The following is a 25,283-nucleotide window of genomic DNA, read 5'->3' on the forward strand; positions in this document are numbered from 1 at the left end:
AGCGGGGGCCTGAATGAAGGGGACGCATTTTGTGGTTTGCCAGAGGAGAAGCGCTCTAGGTAGGAGCAGGGTTGTGTCTGACCCGTAAAAAAAGAACAGGGAAGCTGGTATGTCAGAGCAGAACAAAGGAAGGAGGTAGGCAGGAAATAAATTTGTGTGTGTTGGGGGAGGCATGGGTGAGTGGGTGAGGGGTATCACGTAGTTGGGATCAGATCCTATAAGGCGTTCTAAGCCTTGACGAGGACCAGGACTGTAGATTTCACCATGCATGCGGCTGGAAGCCTCTGGAAGGTTTGAGTAGAAGACCACTAGGATCTGATTTGCACCTTAAAACCTCACGGATAGGGGTGCCTGGGTGGCTCAGTCGATTGAGCATCCGACTCCTGGTTTCAGCTCATGTCATCATCCCAGGGTTGTGGGATCGAGCTCTGCATTGGGCTCTGTACTGAGCGTGGATCCTGCTTGGGAGTCTCTCTCTCTCTCTCCCTCTCATATATATGTGTGTGTGTGTGTGTGTGTGCGTGTGTGTGTGCGTGTGTGTGTGTATGTGTGTATATATATATATATATATATATATTATATATATATATATATATGTATGTATATATATACCTCAGAGATAATTTTTTTTTTTTAATTTTTTTTTTTTCAACGTTTTTTATTTATTTTTGGGACAGAGAGAGACAGAGCATGAACGGGGGAGGGGCAGAGAGAGAGGGAGACACAGAATCGGAAACAGGCTCCAGGCTCCGAGCCGTCAGCCCAGAGCCTGACGCGGGGCTCGAACTCACGGACCGCGAGATCGTGACCTGGCTGAAGTCGGACGCTTAACCGACTGCGCCACCCAGGCGCCCCACCTCAGAGATAATTTAAACCCCACACACTTTGCGCTGGGTAAGAATGTTAGAAGCTAACTCCTGCATGAAGTAGTAGCCTACTGTACAAGGTGTGGAGTGCTTTTTTTCTTAATTATAGTTACTAAATAGTGAGAAATATAATTTGTAAACAAAATGCATGTGCTCCGAAGCTGCTTGGTAGAATGCTTGGGGTTTTGAAACAAGTGTAAAAGCTGGATGCTTCAGTAAGACTTAAAATAGAAATCCTACACAGAGCTTCTAAGACTCTAACTAGCACCTCAGTGCTGGTTACTGAGTGCTTACTGAGTGCTGACTCTGTCCCTTTCTGCTCCTGTGTTCTTTAGCAGTACCTTTGCCACCGAGGTCTAGTTTTCATTGTTCATCATCCTGGCGAGCTATTTGCTTACCGAAGAGACACAGTCATTCAACAAACCGCCAGCTTCTAGTGAGAAGTGCCATTATCGGAAAGAAGCGTGTACTTTGTGTCAAGGATAAAGAACCCTCTTTTTGGAAAATAGGTCTTGCGATTCTAGGGATAGTTCTTGAATGACGTGGTAACTGGGTTCAGGATCACTTACTGGTTTTTTTTTTTTTAATAAAGATTTTGCTTCTCTTTTGTCCCTTGGCTTGGTTTCCATAAAAAAGGCATATTTTTGTGACTTTGTCCAAGTTACATTGAGCTCTTTCCTCTAGTTTATTAACCCCAAGTGCTGAGCAGACATTAGAAAGCATGATCTATTGCCCTACTCTCATAATAACATTTTTCAAGTCACTTGTCTGTTGACATATGACACGGAGAGAAAACATTTTACTGAAATTAAACAATAGTGTGTAAAGGATATTTTCGGTTACTCTAAGGTTCTTTTAGTAGGAAAAATCATTTTTAGATTGTACTGTTGTCCAATCTAAGGGTAATAATAACTATTATTTAACACCCTTTGAAAACTGTAGTAATTTATTTTATGCAAATACTTAAAGGCAAAATGCGATGCACAGATGACCACATAGTGTATTTAAAATACGGTTTTCTGGGCTTTACTCCCAGGTGTTCTGATTCAGAAATCTAGGGTTGGGCATACTTTTAATTTTATTAAGTACCCCCAAGTAGACGGATGTAGGAAATGTGATTTAGTAAATACTCCAAGGGACAGCTGCGGAAAACCACGTTTGAGAAACGCTGCCGACTTCCTGAAGGCACGTTAACGCTGTATTATAGAAAATATCAAACGTGTCCAAAAGTAGAGAAATGGTCAAATGAATTCCCATGCCTTCATCACTTACCTTCAGCAGCTACGAACATAGTTTCATCTACACCATCCCTGCATCTAGATTATTTTGAGGCAAATTCCAAACATCATAAATATTTTAGTATTTTTTAATGTTTATTTTTGAGAGACAGAGACAGGGTGTGAGTGGGGGAGGTGCAGAGAGAGAGGGAGACACAGAATCCGAAGCAGGGTCCAGGCTCTGAGCTGTCCGCACAGAGCCTGACGCGCGGCTCGAACCCATGAACAGCGAGATCATGACCTGCGCCAAAGTGGGACACTTAAACGAGTGAGCCACCCGGGTGCCCCAGTATTTTAGCATCTATATAAACAATTGGGGTTCTTTCTTTTATACAAAACCACAATAGCATCATCACAGCGATTCCTTAACATCATCTAATATCCAGTCAGTGTTTATATTTCTTTAGTTGTCTTATAAATATAGGTTTCTGTTATGTTGATGCAGGGTTTCTGTGTTTTATGGGGTTTTTTTCTTTTACAGTTTACTTGAATCCAGATATAAATAATATTTCTGTCTCTTAAGGCTCTTTTAAACTATTGGTTTCAGCTCCCATCTTTTTTCATGTTGCCATGTTTTCTGTTGAGGAAAGCAGACCATTTGTTCAGTAGAGTTTCCCACCATCTGGATTTTGACGAGTGCATCCCTGTGGTGTTGGTAAACATGTTCCTCTGTCTCCGGCATTTCCTAGGAATTGCTAGGAAGTTCTAGAGGCATTGTTTGCTTTGCTTTGCCTGACGACTTCATAGCTGGCATTGTATGGTGTATTTCCATCAGGAGATGGAGATCTTTGTCCACATTCATAAGTTTATTAGAGATGGCAAGTGGTCATAGTCTAACTCTGTTATTCTCTGTTCACGTCTTAGAAGGAATCATTGTTCACGAAGAGAAACTTCCCCTCATCTGTCTACTATGTGTTTTCTCAGTGCTCCAGGTTCTGTATAAAAGGCCAGACTAATACTTGATTCTTTCCCTTTCTTTACCAGTTTGCAAAATAATTTTTCTTCGTGATGTCCTCCCAAGTCACCATTTCCTAGAAGTATTACTGCTGTGAACATAGGGCTTTAAACATACCTGGTGTGTTTCAGTCATCATAGTTATTATTACCGTTATTGTTACTCAAATGCCCTAATATTTGACCATTGATTGAAAACCTACTCAGTTTCACTGCTGAGTCCTGGTAATATAGTCCTAGCTGTGTTTGATAGTTTCCTTGCTTTTCTGATATGACAGGATGCTCCAGGCTCATCCCGTACATTCCTGCCCCAAGCCTGAGATCAGCTTCTTTTCCAAGGAAAACCTGGTTCCTTTCATTGAGAAATGGTATTTGGAGACCACGGTCTGGGCTACAGGGCTAGTCATTGCATCTGGGTTTTGTCAGTGGGCACAGAGAGGTAGGAAACTTCTTTCATGTGTATGTGTATGTGTTTGTGTATATGTATTATGGGGTCTGTGTGTATTTTCTAAAATAAAATACATCATGAGTTTCCGCTGATGTACCATGAGGCTTTTCTTAACCTCATTCATCTTACATCAGTTTCCTTTCTCTTAAGCTACAAATAGCGATTCTCAATCACCCGGACATAATTCACTCACCTACTTTGTCTCCCACTACAGTCACTACTATTTCCAAATAAAAATACCCGCGACCCTCCCGCCCACCAATATGGTCGCTTTTAACTTGTAACTTTTTTTTGTTTGTTTGGTTTTGATTTAGCTTTTAGTCCAGCGAGTGGGGGATAAGCAGTTACGTATAATGTGTTCGCATCACTTGGATTAGTTCCTCTTCGTGTGTTTGTAACTGGATATACATTTACATCCACTGACTTAATTTTATCTGAGACTTTTAAAAAAATTTTTTTAATTAATGTATTTTGAGAGAGAGAGAACATGAGCAGGGAAGGGGCAGAGAGAGAGGGGGGGACAGAGGATTCAAAGTGGGCTCAGCAGAGACCCCGATGCGGGGCTCAAACCCACGAATCACAAGACCGTGACCCGAGCCGAAGTTGGGTGTTCGATGGACTGAGCCACCCAGGCACCCCTATCTGAGACTTTTAAAGGAGACATTGAGAAAATTATTTTTGTTCAATAAGTGTGAGAAAATATTTAAATTTTCCTAAAAATCAAAGCCACAAAAGCAGGTGAGGTCACTGAAGTCTGTTACACATTCCTGTCCCTTTCACTCTATTTTCTCTTTTCTCTATGCATCACTATTTTTTATATATCCTTCATTTTTTCAGTATAAGCAGTTATATTATTCAGGTAGGTTTTTATATTTTTTGCCTCAATGAACATATTTATAAATTCCTTAATATAATACCCTTAATGAACTACGCTCTTTTTTCTAGGTATTACCTTTTGGTTCCCTGCTATGAGTGATATTGAAATTTCTAGTAGCCCTTTCTTTCCTCTTCCCTCCTCTTTCTGTGGTTTGATTTGAAGTACTTTGCTCTACTCCCACTTAGATCTGTGTCTGTGAGCTCGTTCTCTTTCGCACGGTCCCCCATGTTTTTTTTTTTAAATCATTATACTGCCTACATGGTCAGAGTAGATAACCATACTCTATATTGTATATTGTTATATATATATAACAGTACTGTCCTCCTTGGTCATCTTTGAGAAATAGACCCATAGCTGATCATGTGTTTAATGCTCACCCATCCTTACATCCATGCCTTTCCAGCCACTCTGATTGTCTGCACCTTCTCCCTCATGGATAATTAAGGAAGGACTTTGGGAATAATAACTCCTCCCTAGGCCTTTACAGATTCATAACAGATTGCTGTCGACTTGAAGGTCATTTTGGCTGGGTGTAAAATCCTTGGCTAGGTTGCCTTTCCGGAGTGTCACTCTCTGAACTTCTACCGTAAAGCCTGACTCTTGAAAAGTCGGTTGACTCTAATTTTCTGTCTGTGACAAGTGAATGACTTGGTCATTTTGCCTCAATTATCGATTATCCAAAGGATTTTTTGGGGGATCTTTTTCTAGGTCAGTTTTTCCATGGTGTGTCCTCTAAATATATAGTTTCAAATCTTTTTCTACTTCTGGAAAGTCCTCTTGAGTTACAGTTTTAAGTATTTGTCTGTTTTATCACTTGGCTTTGCTTTTGAAGACTCTTACTGGAATGTTAGGTTTGATTTTCTTTGCCCGTCTTCTATTTCAGAGGCTTTGTCTTGAATCCTTTCTATCTTTTTCTTTGTTTCTTTTTGATGTCCCAAACTCTTTTTTCTTTCCAGGTGCTTCTTTTTAATTTTTTTCAAAGTTTATTTATTTTTTTGAGAGAGAGACAGCATGAGTGGGGGAGAGGCAGAGAGAAAGAGAGGGAGAGAGAGAGAGAGAGAGAGAGAGGATCCCAAGCAGGCTTCATGCTGTCAGCACAGAGCTTGATGTGGGGCTCAAACTCACAAACCCTGAGATCATGACCTGAGCCGAAATCAAGAGTCAGATATTTAACCGACTGAGCCACCCAGGAGCCCCTCTTTCCATGTTCTAATACTTCTTGGGCATTTTCTGTTGTGTGTGTTCCCTCTTATGTTTCTTCTTGTTTAGTCTTTATTTCTAAATTATTTTTTTTCTTTTACTTAAGTACTTCCTTGGTTCTATTGCCCTTGTATCCAAATACTACTTTTCCCCAATCACTCCATTTCTGAGTTTTTGATTAGATTTGTGTTCCCTTGTTAACTTGTTTTGTTTTCTCAAGTTTCTTTTAGTTCTTTTGAAGTATTAATTTGAAGATTTCATCTGTTTGGGGGCATGTCTCTGTGGGAAGCAGGTTACTCTGATTTTTATTCCTTTTCTTTTTCTCATAATAACTGTGCATTGGATTTGACCACGATGCTATTTGGCGCTCATTCTTAAGTGAAATGAATGTCCCTGAATTTAGGGGCAAGGGATGGGCCAGAAAAGCTTTTCTAGCTACTCAGCTCTAGAGCTCCCTCTTCTGTTGTTCCCGTGAAATGACAAAATAAGGTTCTTCCATTCTTAGCGGTCTCCTTGGCTTCCCTCCACTTGTATCCTTTCATCTGTCCCCTCGCTCTTCTTTGACCTCGCTCAAGGTGGATTTTGCTCTCAAAAGTTTTTCCTCAACTCAGTAGTTGAGTCCTAGGAAGAAGCTTAGTTTTATTGATTTTTTTTTTAGTTTATTTATTTTGAGAGAGAGAGCATGAGCAGCGGAGGGGCAGAAAGAGAGCGAAAGAGAGAGAATCCCAAGCAGGTTCCGCACCATCAGCACAGAGCCCCATGCGGGGTTTGAACCCACGAACCGGCAGATCGTGACCTGAGCTAAAACCAAGCGTCAGACACTTACCTGATTGAGCCACCCAGGCGCCCCTTGATCTTAACAGATTATCAGCTCCATACCACTCAGACACTTTTAGACCCTCCTGTGGTCTCTTCCTTTCACCCCATGAACTGGATTCTGCGGGACTCCTGGCCAGTTTTGTTGCTGGGCCCCGAATAGCTCACCAAATTGCTTATCTTCCAGCGAGGATCTTTTGGAGATCTGGGGCTTCTTACCATAAAGCCTCCTCACTGCCTTTTCTCCAACTTTCTCCTACAGAGGTATCACTGACATTGTTACATATGTCATTTGTAAATTACCGAGGTCAGTAGCTCGTAAACCATTCAAAGATACAAGGTATGTCGGGGTTAAGGATGGGTTAGGATTGTGGACTCTCAGTAAATGGCAGCTCTGTGGTGGAAAAAAAAAACCCGTTGGATCTTTCTGGTACACATTCAACCGATCTGGGCAGGTAAGTCATTCTCTGCCCCTTTCTCTCCCCGATAACCCGACACCCCGGCAAGTTCCTACCTCCCCAAAGCGACTTGTTAAAACTTTGCAAATGTAGTTGCCCAGTTGCCATTAACCATCACATTTTCCTTCTTGGCTTTTAATAGCTGGATAGGTTTATAGAAAAGAAAATGATACACTTTTTTCTATTTTGTGCTTTTCAAATTCTTTGAGGCCCTACATGGTGTGGAAGACAGGATCAACAAAGTCCGTAGCGTCTGTTACATTTGGCACCTTTTGGCAAAGGGTCTGCTTCCTGTGAGTTTAAATTTTAGATCCACTGAGAATCTGAGAAATTCGGTAATGAGAGGAGAACTTCGGATTTTCCTCTTGGGGAGGCTTTCTTTATTAAATTCCATGAATGATTCTGTTCAGCTTTATTCCCATCTTATGTGAGAGACTAGAATAGCAACTCGAATTGCTTCTTCCTCTCCCAGAGTTCTTTCTTCATTCGGCATTGACCGAGTGCCTCCCAGGTGCCAGGCTGGAGGGCATTCTCCACATACCCGCCAACCTCTTTTCTCCATCGTATTATTTTAAGAGTTTCTTGGTAGCCCGCTCACCTAACAAGGGCTGTTAATGAATTTGTCTGTTTCTTAAATATCTTTCTGGCATCCTCCTTGATGGGTTTTTAAGTGAAAATCATTCTGGCATAAAACAGACAATGCAAACAGTAGAGCGGACTAGTCATATAATTATATATGCTCGGAGTATGAGAGTCTACGGAGGGAAAATAACCTGGCATTCTTTAGGTCACTGCTAAAGATGACTAGGCTTCTCATTTAAAAAAAATTTTTTTTAATGTGTGTTTATTTTTGAGGGAGAGACAGAGAGACAGAAAGATAGAGTGTGAGTGGGGGAGGGGCAGAGTAAGGGAGACACAGAATCGGAAGCAGGTTCCAGGCTCTGAGCTGTCAGCACAGGGCCCCATGCGGGGCTCGAACTCACGGACCGCGAGATCATGACCTGAGCTGAAGTCAGACATTTAACCGACTGAGCCACCCTGGTGCCCCTGGGCTTCTCATTTTTAACTAAAATCGACTATTTCTAAGACAGAGAGATTGAACATCCTCTTTACCTTCCTCTTTATAACTCTGAAACCTGACCCAATAGCTGGCATTTTCTGTGTTGTGTTCCGAATCAGAGCCCTGTAATGTGTCGCACTCGTAATATTTTAAATAGGGACAGGAAGGGAGGACAGATAAAGAAGAGCTGTTTAATTCAGCCAGAGGCTCTTCAACAGCATCCGTGGTTCTCTTTCTTGGCTCTGCAGATGGCAGGTGTTTCAGGCCCTCTAAGCACGACCTCTAAGGAGGCCTTGGCCACGGTCACCGCCTCTCCAGCTAGCACGCTGCCGTGCCATGAATGCGGATGTCAGCAGGGCCACAGTTAGCGTGGCATCCGCTCCTGGACAAGACGGCCCTGTGGGCAATGCGTTTCTAGATGCAGGGAGCTCTTCTGTACCGTCTGCCGCTCAGCTTCCTCGGTCATGGCCAAATCCTACTCTGCCCGGAGCCAGCTCAGCCATTTAGGAAGCAGTGGACAGAAAGCACATCCGCACGTGCGCTGGAACAAAGAGGAATACCAATCCTTTATACGCTAATGAAATCATGTAAGAACAGGAAGAAAACACAAGGAGTTACGATTTTCTGTGTTTCTCGTTGGCAAATAGTACAGCAAAACTCTCCGGGAGTCTCGTCCGTTCTGTTAAGTGTTTGGCGGAAGAGTAGCGAACGGGGTTATGAATTGTCCCTTTGCTCACCAGCCACCTCTGGCCTCTACTTCCTGTGGCCCAGCTGACTGGCGGTCTGCTCGACAGCTTAGTACACGGGGCATGTGACAAACGCGGGCGTCCCCTGAAGGAGACGGAAGTCTGCCACGCACCTGTGCCGTGCAGCCCTCACGTGTGTGACGTTTGCGTGTGCGGTTCGATGCACCTCGGCCGTGGCCAGAACCTTCCATGCAGCCCGTGCACCTGTTACCGAGCGGAACAGTGAGGGTAGCAGCAGGTGGATTCTCAACATTCGGCAGCCCCAGAGCTCAGTCCTCAGACCTCTTCGGCTTTCCCGTTGATCTCTTAAAACCGTGTCAAAGCTGACAGCTTCTCCAGCCTGCCCTCTCCTTTCGGTGCCAGACTCGGATATCCCCCCCACCCGGCAAGCACCCCCATTTGTATGCGCCCTTGCCCTTCTCCCTCACCGGCCGCTCCCACTCTTCCCACCTCAGGAAATGGCAGCCCCCTCCTTCCATTTGCTCTGGCCAAAGGCTCTGAGGCTGCCCTTGACTCCTCTGTCTCCTGCACAACCCACCCCCAGAGACCTTATTATGGCCGAAAGAGCGCATCATAGCCACCCCTGTCCCGGCCCCTGACTTCATTTCCTGCTCTCTTCCCTCCCCCCCGCCCAAACTTAGCAAGCCCCAGCCCCAGCCACACCAGCCCCCACCTCGATGCTCCTTTCTTACCATGTCAGGCAGGGGCCTACCCCAGGACATTTGCGCCTTCAGTTCCTTCAACCTGAGATGCTCTTCCTTAAGACACCACATTGCTTTCTTCATTTTCTCGAGGCTTTTGCTCAAGTGTCACTGTCTCCATGGAGCCTCTTTTACTTTTTTAATTGTTTTATGTTTATTTATTTTAGAGAGAGAGAGAGATACAGAGCACAACTGGGGGAGGGGCAGAGAGAGAGGGAGACACAGAATCCGAAGCAGGCTCCAGGCTCCGAGCTGCCAGTACAGAGCCCGACACGGGCTTGAACGCATGAACCATGAGATCACGGCCTGAGCTGAAGTTGGATGCTTAACCGACTAAACCACCCAGGCGCCCTTCTATGAAGCGTCTCTTGACAGACTTTTGAAAATTGTGTTCTAGACCCCTGCCCTAGCTCCTTTTCCTTTTTCTCCTTAGCATGTACCACCATTTAACGGAAAGCATTTCATGGTGAAACTGTGTGTTTATTTCCGTGAGGGTGGGTAATTAGTTTTTGTCGTTGTTGATCATTCTGTCCCAGCGTCTAATGCAATGCCTGACACGTAGATCCTCAACAAATAAATTGGTTAAGAGAGCGTGGACGGCAATAAAAGACTAGCATTTATTGAACAGGTACTACGCGTCAGGCACTGGGCGAAGTGATTTGTGTTTCTTAAGTCTCCCAACAGCCCCGTAGGTAGGTTATTTCTCTCCTTGTACAAACGAGAAAATGGAGCTCTAGAGAAATTCACTATTTGCCTTCAATCTCATGGGTCAATGGGAGCAGCCAGACATGAGCCTGACCGTGCCCGTCTGCAGAGCCTCACCCTCTGCTGCCCCTGGTAAAAGACAACCCATACATGCTCCGCTGGCCCCGGCCTGGCCCTTTCCCACTCCAGTCCACACTCCCGTCTCCTGCTGAGGTCGTCTGTGATCTCCACGTCCTTGGATGTGTTGTGTGCTCTTACCAGTCTCTTCTGACTTGATTTCTCAACCGCCTGGCCAGTGCTGCTCATTCCCTCCTTTCCACAACACCTTCCTCCCTTGGCGTCCTTCATGCCATTTCTCTTCTGATGTCCATTCTCCCCCTTCTGGTCCGTTCTTCCGAATGCCCTTTTCAGCGTTCCTCCTCTGAATGCTGTCTACACCCATGTGCCAGCGTTCCTCGCGGCCTCGGCCTTGGGCCACTTCTCTCCTCCGGTTCCGTTTTCACCCCCGACGATCTCATCCCAACGCCCAGCTCCATGATGGACGCAGACTCCTGCATCTATACCTTCAGGCCAGATTTCTCCACAACCTCGGGCCTCTCTACCCGGCGGCCTGCCTGGCAGCGAGCTCCATTTAGATATCACAAAGGCACCTTTGCTGGACATGTTCAGGGCCAAAGTTATAACCCTCTCCCTCCCACCAAATCTCATCTTGGTCCCGTTCTCCACCTCGGCCACGGGCATAATCTGGTTACCCAGGACAGATGCCCAAAAGCCATCCTTGAAGTGTTCTTCTCTATTTTCCTCTGCCTCTGCCACCAAGTCCTACTGGTCCCGTGTCTTAAATATCGTTTGGATCTACCTACTTCTCCCCATCCCCCCCGCTTCCACCTCCCTCTAGGGTAGCCCGCTTCGCCCACCTCCTTCCACCATGTCGAGCGATTCCCCATCACCCTGCACGTTTCTCTGAGAGCTGTTTTCACATATAAGCTTATCTATTTGTGCCATCATGTCGTATCTTTCCTGCCCGACCAGAATGGAAGCTCTACGAGTGTAGGACCCTGCCGGTTTTCTTCATTCAACCTGTACCCCCTGACAGCTTAGCGCTTGACATACAGGAGACAGTCCGCACGTATTTGATTTGTTGGATGAAAAAAGAAGGCTGAGAGGAAGTGAGAAGAATATTCAAAAGCAGATAGAAAACTGTGCTGTAGAGTATAGACCCATAACAAATAGATTGTTATTTCTAGTGCTGAGTCATCAAAGGAAGGTTAAAATTTGTTCATTATTTTCCATTTTAAAAGGCAGGTATGTAGATATAAAACTAGGAAAGAAATCTTTGGGGTATCTGGGTGGCTCAGTGGGCTAAGCATCTGACTCTTGGTCTCGGCTCAGGTTGTGATCTCACGGGGCATGAGTTGGAGCCCCGCATCAGGCCCTGCGCTCACGGCATGGAGCCTGCTTGGGATTTTGTCTCTCCTTCTCTCTGCCCCTCCCCTGCTTGTGCTCTCTCTCTCTCTCAATAAATAAACTTTTTAAAAAAAAGATTAAAAAAAGAAATGTTAGAAAAATATCCAGTCAGTAAGCAAAGTTTTAAGAAGGCAAAGAAAGGGGCACCTGGGTGGCTCAGTCAGTTAAGCACCAGACTTCGGCTCAGGTCACGATCTCACAGTTTGTGGGTTTGAGCCCCGCGTCAGGCTCTGTGCTGACAGCTTGGAGCCTGGAGCCTTCTGCTTTGGTTTCTGTGTCTCCCTCGCTCTCTGCTCCTCCCCCACTCACACTCTGTCTGTCTGTCTGTCTCTCTCTCTCAAAAATAAATATAAAAAAAAAAAGAAGGTGGAGAGATTAAGTTAATTTATGCCACTGCTTCATTTCCTGACAATGCAGACAAATGTTTACATCCAACTGTGAGTACAAATAGCACGTCCTCACTTATCCGTGCCAATAGAGGCTGAGGCAACACAGATAATTGAAATTACAGTGCATGAGGAAGGGGATTGATTGATTTGCATGCTTTTCCTTAATCATGGAGGAATTGCCAGAGAATCTAAAAAATGGGCAACAGGAAAAGGGAGAAACAGTAAGAATCTTGGATAATCCCCCACTGGATAATTCAGATTTAACTGGGTCTGTTTTGATGTGTGCACATGTGTCTGAACACGGAAAAGGATGAACCCACAAAATATTATAAATGCCAGTTTTCAAAGGCTTTTGGAAAATGCAGCTCATAGCATAAGGTATCAAATTAATTTAGGGTCTCACTTGTTTCCATCGGATTTGGGCACATTGAATCCCGAGATAATAGTTTGGCGTCCGTGTTCGCGGCACTTCTCGCTTTTCAAAGATTCTCTGAGGTTAGAGGATGTGTGGTGACCCTCGTCTCCCAGATGAGGAAACAGGGGCACAGGGCCCACCTGTGGCTTGCCTGGGCTTTGGAAATAATTCCTCGGAGAGCCATCAAGACCTAGGTCCGCAGACTGCGGCCGCAGCATCCCTAGTTGTGCTTTTGTTTGAGAACTGTTCTTATTTTCGTTCTCTTTCATGCTGTTTAATCCACCTGTTTCGTCCCGCTGCCCATCACGTCAGACCGAAGAAAGAACTTAAAACAGGATGGATTGTGTTTGACAGGAAGGAGCTGCACAGCTGAATTCCATCAAGCACAAATGTGCCTGTGGCCCCAAAGGCACTAAAACATGACAGAGGTGTTTTATGGCAGCCTCACCTGGGCTCCGTGTGGCAAGACGATGTTTCACCTGGAAAGACATCTCTCTTTGTTTGTAGCGGCAGGTCTCAGTTATTTACCGCCTCTAAGATCTCCTAAGACCACTTGGCTTTCCTTTTCTTCCTTAAAGGCCAGATATAAAGTTTAACTTGATATCGTACAGCCGTTTCCCCCGCGGGCCACGCGGAACTTGGTTTATCCGCTAATTGTATTAACGTTGCCAGTGAAGAAGTGTTCCAAAGGTGTGGATCACCAATTACCTTCTGGCAGAGCCATTATGAACTAATGACCAGTAGTAGGTATGTGCTCCGCCTGCCCACATGGAATGCAAAAAAGAAAATAAGATTTTTTTGCCTCCCGTTTAGGTAATTATTTTTTCAGTCTTCATAGATGTTTCCAAGATCTCTCCAGACCTGCCTCTTTTCACCCAGCTCCCAAATCTGATGCACAAAGGAAAATAATTTGGGTCAAAACCCATCACGTGTTCGTTGTATTGACGCTGTAGAGGAAGTTAAACGCTGCACGGTGAAAGGCCTTCGCACATCTTTAGAGCAGAATATGATTGTTGCATGTTACTCTGAACCGAGAGGTGAGGATTTAGCTCTGTAGTGCCTCAGAAAATATCAAAAGAGTTTTAAAACATTAGTTTTGAGAGATTGGAATACACAGAAACTCAGAGTGTTTGAACGTCGGCCCAGACGTTGGCAGACTTCCATTCAGATTTCGTTGTGAGTAAAATGTGTACTCAGCAACTAGGTTCAAGCCCTTAGTAGTTTGTAAGCACATCTCTCTGCTTTTTCTAGATCGTTGCAGAAAAAAAAATAGGTTAAGCAAATTTTGTGGTGGAGCTTATGCGTGCACAGACATGTATAAAGCCTCTGCATCTTCCAAACTTGGAAAGCATATTTTAACAGCACAAGTATATCTCTGCGTTTGATCTACATCAGAGCCTCTCACATGCTTTTTAATTATACCGTTTAAATGTTTTACCTATTAAATCTGTTTGGTCTTCAAGCTGTAAACATCACACACAGCTAATAAGCTTTAGGAAAGAAAAGGAAATTGACATTTAGTATAGAGGTTCTACAAAACCAATGAAAAACTATGCAAATGAGCTATAGAACAGACAGATTTGCATATCCTTGTTGGTTTCATGATGATATTCTCAGCATGAGCCTGGCAGACTTGCCTTTTTACCTCTTGGGATGATGCATGTTCTAGCGGTCGAGCCCTGCAGGGTCAATTTAACAAGTGTAACATTGTGATTTTCCATGCGGTTTCTCAGAACCACTGAGCAAAATGCTGCGATAAATAGTGACAGAGGAAATCGATTTTTGAAGTAAATACTTTTGGAGGACGGGGGGTTGGGAGGGACATTCTACCGCTCTTTAATGTTGCCAAGGTAGGACAAGCAATTTTTGGTACTGGTGCTGTGGCATTTCAAAGTACACACACACACGTGTCACTCACTCGCTCACCAATTCTGCCACTCTCTTGTTACCATCATGCTCACCCCCAAAACTCCTGCTCAGAGACTGGATAGATTTTGCAAGCCTCCTTCGGCTGCATCAGGGTCTCATCAGAAAAGGAAGCTAAGGAAATCTGCCTTTGCCAGCGTCCTGTTGGAATAATAAGTAGCCTGGTTAATAGCACAAAGTGCCAGACATTGATATATGGAAGCATACTTGCATAGTGGCTAAGAAGGATTTTGATATTGTCAGGACTGGGATTTGAACTCAGCTCTGGCACCCCTCCCTACCTTGGTTTCTCACCCATAAATGGGCATAATAAAGTAGTAGGGAGATTAAATGAGAGAGAGTATGCAATCTACTCCCAACTACCTCGCTTATAGTAAACACCTAATAGATAGTACCATTATCTTGAAATGCTTTCAAAATTATCACCATGTTTTACCTTGTAAAGTGCAAATTTTAAAAAAAAAATCGAAGTAGCTTTCTGAAGAAGAGAAAGGAAATGAAATTCACCCCTGAAATGTACTTGGAGAATTTTAGAGGGTCTTTTCCAAGTTGTTATAAAACACCTCTGAAGTAAATTTGCCCATTTCTGCCCACACCAATTCTATAACATTCCAGGGATAAAATCTGCACTTGGGTTTAAAAATAAAACGGGTAGAACAAACTGAATTAGAAGTCGTTGGCAGACATCCCCCCCAGCAGAATGTTCTCTCAATTGGTGGCATCGCAATAAAAGAGAAAATGTATATATTTTTTTAAATCTGCCCTCGCCACCCCCCCCCCATCCCTCCAGCCAGTTGGATTTCTCTCTTGTAAAAACCCCAGTATCCTTGGATTTCATCTCACCCCTCCCTCTGATATGTGCACCCCCCACCACTCCCACCCCCTGGAAATAAACCACATCCGCATAGACACATCCCCCTTCCCGAGAAATCGCCGGGCAGCATTGTCCTCTGATACCGTATATGTGCATACTGGACTGCACGCAGGGCCGTCACAGAAGCACGGGAGGCTCTGATGTGTTCAGTTGTGAAGACTGCCAAGAGAGAGAAAAATTCTCCCATGTATTCCCATCTCTCCCGCCTCTTTTTTCTTCGGTAAATATTCAGGCCCTTTTCAGAGAGGCTTTTGATAATGCGTTATCCCAGCAAATGCCACTAACCTGCATGTACATAGGACTCCCCAGTCCTGTAGGAACGGCTTCGTGAAGAGAGTCCGATAAGATGCAGTTGTAGGATTGGGTGGAGGAACCTGTCACCACACACACACACACACACACACACACACACACACACCACAACACTCACATGCATGCGCGCACACACACACACACACCCCAGCCACCCCCAACCCCTCATCCCCATAGAAATTATGTAAAAACTAGACGTTCTTCTCTCCCTCACACAGGCAATCTCATCTTTCCCAAAAATGGAAGGGGAAAACGCTTTCTTTGGCTGAGCCATATGCAAAAAATTATGGAACATCTGTGTAAGTAACAACATACAACAAGACAAATTATTGGTGGTAAAAGGCAAAACCCTTGTTTCAAAAACATGTCTGGAGATAGTGTGTATACAGAACCTTGCTTTGTGTTAATTACGCATAATAACTGTCAGCTTTGCAGACCATGGGCTGGGCTCTCAATAACTCAGGGTCTTTTCCTGTTTTGTTCTATCCTCCCTCCCTCCCTTCCTTCCTTCCTTCCTTCCTTCCTTCCTTCCTCCCCCCTTCCTCCCTCCCTCCCTTCCTTCCTTCCTCCCTTCCTTCCTTCTCTCTCTCCTTTTTGACTGATGTTGAACTAACTGTATAGCTTTATTTCAATAGTTGCTATGACCTGGACAATGAAATGAGAAACACGGGGGACTTGGTGGCTCACGTTTGAAAATGCAGTGGGGGGCAGATGGCCCCCTCCACCCCGGATCCATCCACAGTTAGCTTCCAATGGGAATCGAAGACCGAGGTGTGGGCCCCAGCCGGCACACTGTCTCACTGTGTGACCTTGGCAAAGGGTGCCCGTAGCCGTTTCTGCCTCGGTGTCTCCACTTGTCAAGGGCGACAGGGTAACGGTTGTGCTTGCGGTTCTTACGCGGATCGAATGGGACTAAACTGTGCAACTCGGGTCCTGTCCTAAGAGAAGTTCTGACGCTGTTGTTTTGTTCGCTGAAAGGGTTCTCGGCATCTCTCGAGCACCGTGTCGTCGGCTATCTTTGCGTGTCTGCCCGTGCCAGTGGGAGACGTGGGGTCCGTCCAGTCAGTGAAGGAAAAGGCGTTTACAAGACGGGTTGTCTCTTTATGGAGAAGGGGTAATGGGGCAGAGTTGAAATCTAAGGTTCTTAAGAAGCGAGGCATACCACAGCCACCGCTCAGCAGGTGCCCTCTCTTCACCAGAAACCCCCAAGCTCCCCGCACAAGACGAGGAGGAAGCAGGTGCAGGGACTGGTAGCCAGGGTGATCTCTGTCAGCCTCCCCAGCCTTTCTTCCCTCCGCCCCCCGTCGGTAGCCCATGTTCCAGCCACGCCTAACTCCCATTGTAATTCCGACGTTTCCTACCCATTTGCATCCGTGTTCCCCTTCATTCCGACCCAGCCCACGAAGCACCCCCCTCCAGACTTCAGCATCCCCACTCAACACCTGTCTGCTCCACAAACCCATCTAACCACAAAGCCAGCCGGTCCCTCCTTTGGGTTACCAGATCCCATTTTAATTTTTTTTTAGACTTCTTTGCTATTTATGACGCTTAGCACCGCCTGCCTGAGAGCGTCGTTGGCTGTGTGACCGCCGGAGCAGAAAAGGGCAGCCCGGCATGCCAGTTAGACGTACAGGCGCTGGCGTGAACCTGCCCGGGGTTCAAATCCGCCCTCTGCCATCTACCAGCACTGGAATCGGGCTACACAGTTACCTTCTCCGTCTAGTTTCCTCCCTTGCAAACTTGGCTGAAGAGGAGCTACCTCACAACCTTGTTGCGAGGCTTGGATGAAAGCCAAGGTGTTACAGCGGTGCGTGAGCACTTAAGAGACATTGGCTGCTGGTAGTCCCAGCATACAGGAGAAGACGGGCCGTGTCTTGTTTATGCTCGTGTGCTCTCACTCTACACGCAGAAAAGACCCGATCCGTAAACAGCAATGTCAGTATCAGGTACACTGAGCAATGTGAAATCTGTTCATTTGAGTCAGCTAAATAATTCAGAGTGCAGCAAGCCTCCTACAGCCCCCCATCCCTCTAGTCACTGAAAATCTGTGAGGAATCAAGAGTCTTTCAAAACAACCTCAGAGCCCTGTGGAATACATTTTCAATCGTCTTTATACGTCTGCTTTCTCTTTTGGGTGCAGACAGTTAGCAGAGCCCGATTATAAGGCATGCATATGTATGCAACATTATTTTGCAGGAGCTGAATGAAAGAACGCGAGTTGTATCCTGCCTGAATGTTTCCATCCAGGCTTCTGGGGCTTAAGGCCCTAAACAGCGGAGGCAGTTAAGGTCACTTTAAAAATGGAGCCCTTGATGCTGTGGCCCCAGCTTTAGATGCATTCACGACAAATCAGGCAGAAGAAAGTATGAGAAAAAATCAGAAATGAGAGTGACCTTTTCTTCGGGCCTTTGTATTAATGTTGGATGTGTGAGAGTGTGTTTTTGAGTGCTTGCATGCGTGTGCGTGTGTGTGTTTAACCTTCATGCAAGAAACAAGAGAGTAGTTTCCCCTTGAAACCAGCCAAGCCTCCATGAAGCTTATCTCAGTGGTTCTGAGTTCACCCCCCACGACATCCGTCATGCACAGGGCAGTCCCCCCACAGCAGGATTAGCCAGTACAAAATGTCGGTAGCACCGAGGTGGAGAAACGCTGGTGGGGGATGTCTATCCTATCTGCCCCGGAGACGACATGGCCCCCATCAGAGGCCACCTCTGGACCTGGACCATCCACTTCCACCAAAATCCTCCCCCGACCCCTGCCGTTCTTCCTGCCTCCCCCCACCCACCCACCCAGGAAACCCAGTCCATGAGGATAGACTCGGGGCGGGGAGCGGGGAGGGGGCTTCAGGTGAGGCTATAGAGGGGCTTGTTCCGACTCTGTCCTTTGCCGGCAGATTATTTCTACTCACTTAACCTGAATCCTGCCTCGAACTGGATCTTTTACTATTGGGTTTTTTCTCAATTTTATGGTTTCATAAGACAAGATACATGCAGAAGTGGGGAAGGGTTAAAGCAGGAGGAGAGTGCTGGCTGGAGGGAGAGGGAAACCAGAAAGAAAAAAGGAGAAAGAGAGAGAGAGAGAGAGAGAGAGAGAGAAGGAGAGAGGGAGAGAGAGACAAATGAAGACCTGCTTGGTTTAATGGTCTGGAGTTTTCAGCTAGAGGTTTGTTGCCAAAGTCTTGCCATCCTACACACACACACACACACACACACACACACACACACACACGTACACACACACCCCGCTCCTCCACCACACGAAGGCCAGGTGGCTCCTGCTTACATACATGGCTTGGCACTTTTACTCTTTGGCTAAGACCATTTCGCACATGAACAACACAGCCTCCTCCCAGAGAGTTGTCATCCATCTGCTTCCAGAAGGGCTGTCTGTTTCCCTCCGAAACTGGTCCAATCAACATTTTCCTTTGGCCAGAGTGGCTTACCAGCAGCTTCTCCATAAGGTCCATAATTGCAATTTCTCATTCTCATTTGCCTGGCTGGCTTCACCCTTCTGTCCTCTCTCCCCGCCTCCCCAGCCAGCCCCCCCCCTGCCCCCCGCCCTCAGCCCCCCCTCCTTTTCTGTGAAGAAGCCCTGTCAGAATGAATGACAGAATCAACTTCCTTCCTACCAAACGGCTCATTACTCATGACTTGAAAGCAATGTTGCCTTCTGTCCTCACAAGGTTTTGCAGATTTCCCCCAAAATGATCCTCCTTCCAGAATGAAATAGCGGATGAATGCCTTGCCTCTCACTCTCTCTAAGCTATGCTACTGTAGCAGTGTTGTGGGCAAATATGCCATTGAGTCTTCCCTTGTGATCTACTCCAGCCTGTCTTTCCCCATATGCTTGCGGCAGACCATGGTTAATAGCGGTCTGTGAGCATCTGAGGCTAGCTGGGAAATCTAACTGTAATGTCACCATGCCGAAATGGTGAACACTCTCTCTTCTTTCCGGAGCACAGGGTCATTGCTCGCTGGCAAACAGGTTATGGGACATGGGCCACCACCCGTGACATTGCCGCCATGTTTGCAGTTGAACGAGGGAGCGTGTAACGGGCACATTGTGTGTGTGTGTGTCGGGGGGGGGGGGGGACCAATGTCTCAGTCCTGCCACCTCTCCCACATGACTTCTCATTCCTAAATTTTGGAAAGTGAGCAGCACAAGTAGGATGGATATCGTGAGGACCAAAAAGCAAATCTGATAATAAACTCTTGGGATTTACAAGAGAAATGTCCACGCTGGAGGTTTAGGGACCCGTTTCGCAATGGAAAGATTTTATAAAAACATCTGAAATCTCTTTGGAAGGAGAAAGAAAAGTCGGCAGCATTATTAAGAAAGTATGGAGAACCTACAGCATCTAGGGAGTATGAATTATACTTTTCTGCGGTTCGCCACTGGGTAAGCAGGACCTATAGCTAGACTTTGTCTACCGTAATATGTTTGGAACATTTCTAGACCGTATGTTAAGGGGTAGACACTGTTAAAATGCCACTGTCCAGAAAGGCATTTTGAACAAGTACACTTGAGTGAGGAAAGCAGGTCCCTGTTGGGTCACTTTTGGTGAGCAGCTTGGCACAGTGAGGCAAAGCGGGCTCCCTTTTTCCCTGAAGGTGAAGTTTGCGGGTATGGAGGGGTCCTAAGACAGAAGGCACCTGAGGATATTTGGTTTGGATCTGGTCCGTGGAACCCTGACATCAAGCATCTTTAAAATATGAAAGAGTTAGGAGATCTAGTGCTTTGCAGCATTTTAGATGAAGAAAGGCAATAGCGAGGGTATTGTTCTGTGTTGAGTTGATTACTTTTGTACGTAATGGGCACAGTCTTAGGGTCCACAGACGCATCTGGAAATTCGCATTCATAGGAGGCCCTGGGTAGACAGTATAACAGGGAGCTGCCGACCCAGACCTGGCCCCATCAGATGGTCCTGGGAGGTCTTCAGAGGAGACATAGGACCAACAGTGGGGCTGCTTCCAGCCAGGCTGGAGCAGCTCTGAATCGTCTTGAAGGTCCTGGATGGCTCCTTAAGGGAGTCACGGAGCACCCACACTCCCATCACCCCTAGAACATGTCTCTCTTTTCCTCTTCACCTTGACTCCTAATCCATTCAGAGAGCCTAGCTGATTCTCTCTTTCATAAAGCCATGCCCAGGGAGATCCTCCAGAGGCTTCTGTGAACATTCCCCTGACCACCCTTCTAACTGGGGCAGCTCCACCTTCTAATGTGGAGGTAAGGACAACACGGAGAATTCCAGTTGATTCTCCACGGAATAGCCAGTTGGTTGTGTGGCATGATCTGTTGTGTCCCTGTGCCTGGAACAATGGGCAAAGCCTGGAAATAAGTCAACACCATATCAATACTACATAGGCGAACTTGGCCCATGCCGCCGGGGTCAAATAGAGAGGTACAGTCAGTAAAGTCAGGCTCCCAACGAGGCTGAAAAGTCAACTGTGATTATCCACATGGGCTGTGTGGATGGTTGCAGATGGCCGAACAATTGTGGGTGCAGCCCACCCCTACACACTTGTGCGTGCACACACACACACACACACACACACACACACACACACTCATGTGCTTCTCGCCTGCCTTCTTTTGAACCCGTAGCTCTGATTTGTCTTATAGCAGCAATTACCTCAGAGCAACAGTCACAAAAGAAACGGAAAGCCAGCAAACCTGAGTTCTAGGCGGTGCTCACCACCTGCTCTCAGGACCGTTGAGATCATACTCGAACAGTAATACATCAGAGATGGCATTTCAGTTTTCAGACTTGTCGATTAACAAAGAAAATATTATCCAGAGATTGGTGTGTGATTATAAGGATTCTCTCCATCCCCCAGCCCTATCACTCAATGTCCCTTCATTAAAAATGAATTATAGGGTGCCTGGGTGGCTCAGTCGGTTAAGCATCTGACTTCAGCTCAGGTCACGATATCGTGGTTCATGGGTTTGAGCCCCGTGTCGGGCTCTGTGCTGACAGCTCAGAGCCTGGAGCCCGCTTCAGATTCTGTGTCTCCCTCTCTCTCTGCCCCTCCCCTACTCACCTTTTCTCTCTCTCTCTCTCTCAAAAGTAAATAAACATTTTTTAAAAATTAAAAAATAAATGAATTTTAGAGTTCCCTCTCCAAAATTCATTACCTGAATCAGATCACAGGTCAGATGACAATACTCTTCTTTTTGTTGAGATACAATTGTACACATAGCCTCCTGCAAGTTCAAGGTGCATTTGATACATTTACATTTTGCAATAGGACTTGTTGATTTGACACGTTTACATTTGACAGTCTGATTCCCACCATAATTAGCTAACACCTCTATCGCCTCCCATAATGATCATTTCTTCTCTGTGTGGTAAGAACAGGGTCTTTGTAGGGTCTATGAAGAGCAGAATGGTGGTTACCAGGGGCTGGAGGAGGAGGACTGGGGAGACGTTGTTGAAGGCTCCAAACTTGCAACCACTTGTAGATAAATAAGTTCTAGAGACCCGTTGCACAGCATACTGATTACATAGTCATCAATACTGTATTGTAAACTTCAAAATTGCTAAGACAATACTTTTTCTTTAAAGCACCTTACTGGAAATACTTTCTTTTTTTTCCCATAGTGAACCTTTAACATCTCTGGTTTCCCTCTGGCTTGTAAACATATGAAAGAACTGAAATGAGACCTCATTGGTCCCAGTCAGGAAAGCGGAGGGGACAGAGGTGACACAGATCAAAGAAACATCTCTCCCCTGCAACTGCTGTTACCATGTGTTCATTTTTGTGTCGTATTTGCCCACCCGGGGAGGAGGAGGAGTCACAACTGGGTCTTTATCATGAAAGATAAAAGTGTAGCTAGTTGGATGGTGTCCATTTTTTATTTGCTCAGCGACCGGCGGGGCCTCTTAATGTTGCCGCCCCTGGGTTTATTAGTGAGAGTTCGCTCTAGAGACAGGAACAGGACTCACGGATGCTCCTCACCAGGTTCCAGAGGCTCAGAACCCTTCTTTGTCAAGTGTCTCCAAGAAGTGGGGAGCTGTGCAAGTCAAGGAGGAAGAACAGCACTAAACACTGCCATGTATTAGCTGTCTCGGAGTGTCCGGTGTTTTCAGACAAAGGTTTGGAAGGTTCCGGTGGGACTTGACTGTGGCGGAGTTTAATTTGTCGTACTGGTGGTTGTCCCAATGACTGCCCGCTTGGTCTGTAGGAATGTGAGCCTACGTGTGCACACTCACTCCTCCCCCACATGCACGTGTGTTTGACCTTGCCCTCGCCCTTGGGATTGTGTATAACCTCATCATATAATACAATGACCTGTATATATAGGAGGCAGCCTGGTGTTTAACTCTATGGTTTTTTGTGTTCAAAATACTTTTTTTTAAAGTTTATTTTCTTAGAGAGAGAGAGTGAGAGAGCAGGGAAGGGGCAGAGAGAGAGGGAGAGAGAAAGAATCCCAAGCAGGCTCTGCACCATGAGCACAGAGCCCAATGTGGGGCTCGAACTCACAAACCGCGAGATCATGACATAAGCTGACACCAAGTCAGACACTGAGCCACCCAGGCGCCCCTCAATCCACGTTTTGAAAAACGCCTTTTTCAGAGGAAACAGAAAGACTCAAACCCAAGAAGTCTGAACACTTACACATCCCTTTTCACCTCGTAATCTCAGAGTCTTATTTATCTGTTATTTAAAATTTACCTATTTTAGGGGCACCTGGGTGGCTCAGTCAGTTGGGCATCCGACGTCAGCTCAGGTCATGATCTCGCGATTCGTGGGTTCGAGCCCCGCGTCGGGCTCTGTGCTGACAGCTCGGAGCCTGGATCCTGTTTCAGATTCTGTGTCTCCCTCTCTCTCTGCCCCTCCCCTGCTCACGCTCTGTCTCTCTCTGTCTCTCAAAAATAAATAAATGTTAAAAAAAATTTAATTTACTTATTTTAGTCCTGGTTTATCCCAGGAGGGGCGGGCAAATGTAACTGTTAGTGCACTAAGTGATTTTGTTTCTTTTTTTTTTTTTTTCCCTGCTCTGCCCTTGCTAATGTTAAAACGACACCGCCGGTTGATATGTGCCGTGTTAGTTTTAGTGCGAATAATCTCGCCCTCTCAAGGGCGTGTGGACTGATGTCCTCCCACACCATATTAGATACAAACCTAGAGCAAGAAGGCCAGGAACAACAACAACAAAAAGCTCACGTTCCCCTGGCCGCTTGAATTGGATGAACCTCGTAAATAAATACCAAGTGGTCCCCTGTCCTAAATGTGCTTCCAGTAAATTCCAGCTGGGAACCTTCCGGTTTCACGTGTGCGTCGAGAGGAAATCATAGCAATCGTCGTACCCAGCAGAAGGGGTTTTTACGCCCCCAGCCAGGAAATGTGCACACATCACATGGACATCGGGGTCAGACAGGGTGACAATCAGCTATGCAACTAACGAGAAATTATGCAAAATTAGATGGATTATGTCCATGTTTTCAGTTTTTGTCTCTTAGCAGTTTAAACCTTTAATTAAAATACACATGACAGGGGCACAGTCTGTAACTATCAGATTTTATATGCTCTGGTTGTAAGGTAATAGCCTTCCAAGTTATTTTTATGGGTCATTCTATCTGGTGGCAACTTAGAATATAAAGCCACGTCCCAGCTTCCCAAAAGTAATGTCTGTTTTCTCACTTTCTAATAATTACTTCAGGTCTGAGAGGAAAGACTTGTCACAGTGAATACAAATTAGTCCGCTCCAGGGTGCGACTAACCGGATTGTTTGGGTCTGAGTTTTATCCCTTTGGGGCAGAGTAACAACATCATTTATGGATGTCTGCCTGTATGCATGCTGTGTAGACTTACTCAGGACACCAGCACAGCTTCTAGGACAGTCTTCCTAATACAGTTGCCCCTTGAACAACGCGGGTTTGAACTGCACGGGTCCACTTAGGCATGACTTGTCTTCAGTAAATACAGTGCAGCACTGTAAATGTATTTTCTCTTCCTTACGCTTTTCTTAATAACGTTTTCTTTTCTCTAGCTAACCTTACTGTCGGAATACAATAGATAGTACATACAATATGTATGACATAAGTGTTAATTGACTGCCTATGTTATCAGTAAAGCTTCCGGTCAACAGTAAGCTCTTCGTAGTTAAGTTTCGGGGGAGTCAGAGTCACCTGTGGGTTTTCAACTATGGGGTGGCATGGAGTTGGTGCCTCTGACCCCCCCACATTGTCCAAGCATCAACTGGACCCCGTATTGTCTAATAGCTGAGCTGTTGTTAAATAAAAACGTGCATGTGTTTGGAATCGTTCCCCTCCCCCCATCCTCAACCTCTTAAGTGATACAAATAGTAAATGCATCTTAGTATTTATTTAGGAAGCTGGCATTCTGGGACTGGCTTACAAGATAGCTCATTTGTTTGAAGGTCCCCAGAGACGGCAGAAGTCATACCACCGTATCAGCAGCCGCCTTCATAACACAGAAGTAAAATTCAGCATAGAACACTCCAACTCGGTGTTTATGGGGAACACCGGTGCTGTTGTAATTTCCATTCGGTTCAAATTATTTCGTGGGGATCTACCTAATTGGCATTAACGTGTGGCTTTCCATCATTGTAAGGGCACTCTGACGTTGCAGCAGAATATTTGCGGGCTATATCCTCCAAGGCAGCGATGTGGTGTGTGTGTGTGTATATATGTTATATAAAATGCGCCATCACCCCGAACCATCCCTGGTCCTTATATCTCTCTGCACCGAAACTAAATGCCCTCTGATGGTGGCCAACTAGACCAAAGAATGAGGCTGTCTCTTTCAAAGCGCTGTAGACAATGGGA

General features: G+C 45.8%; 1 protein-coding gene across 11 annotated transcripts in view; it reads left to right on the forward strand.

The window, feature by feature from the left end:
- Positions 1 to 25,283, forward strand: part of ATXN1 (ataxin 1) — a 413,533-nt gene that overhangs the window by 283,607 nt on the left and 104,643 nt on the right. Inside the window, exon 7 of one of the 11 annotated variants that reach the window (XM_060614216.3) lies at positions 15,709 to 15,789. The exons of the other annotated variants lie outside the window; for them this stretch is intronic. The gene's annotated coding sequence lies outside the window, so the exon portion shown is untranslated. The remainder of the gene's footprint in view (positions 1 to 15,708; positions 15,790 to 25,283) is intronic. 11 annotated transcript variants of the gene reach the window in all.

Source organism: Panthera onca, chromosome B2 (assembly GCF_046562875.1).
Source record: "Panthera onca isolate mPanOnc1 chromosome B2, mPanOnc1 haplotype 2, whole genome shotgun sequence".
Lineage (NCBI taxonomy): Eukaryota > Metazoa > Chordata > Mammalia > Carnivora > Felidae > Panthera > Panthera onca.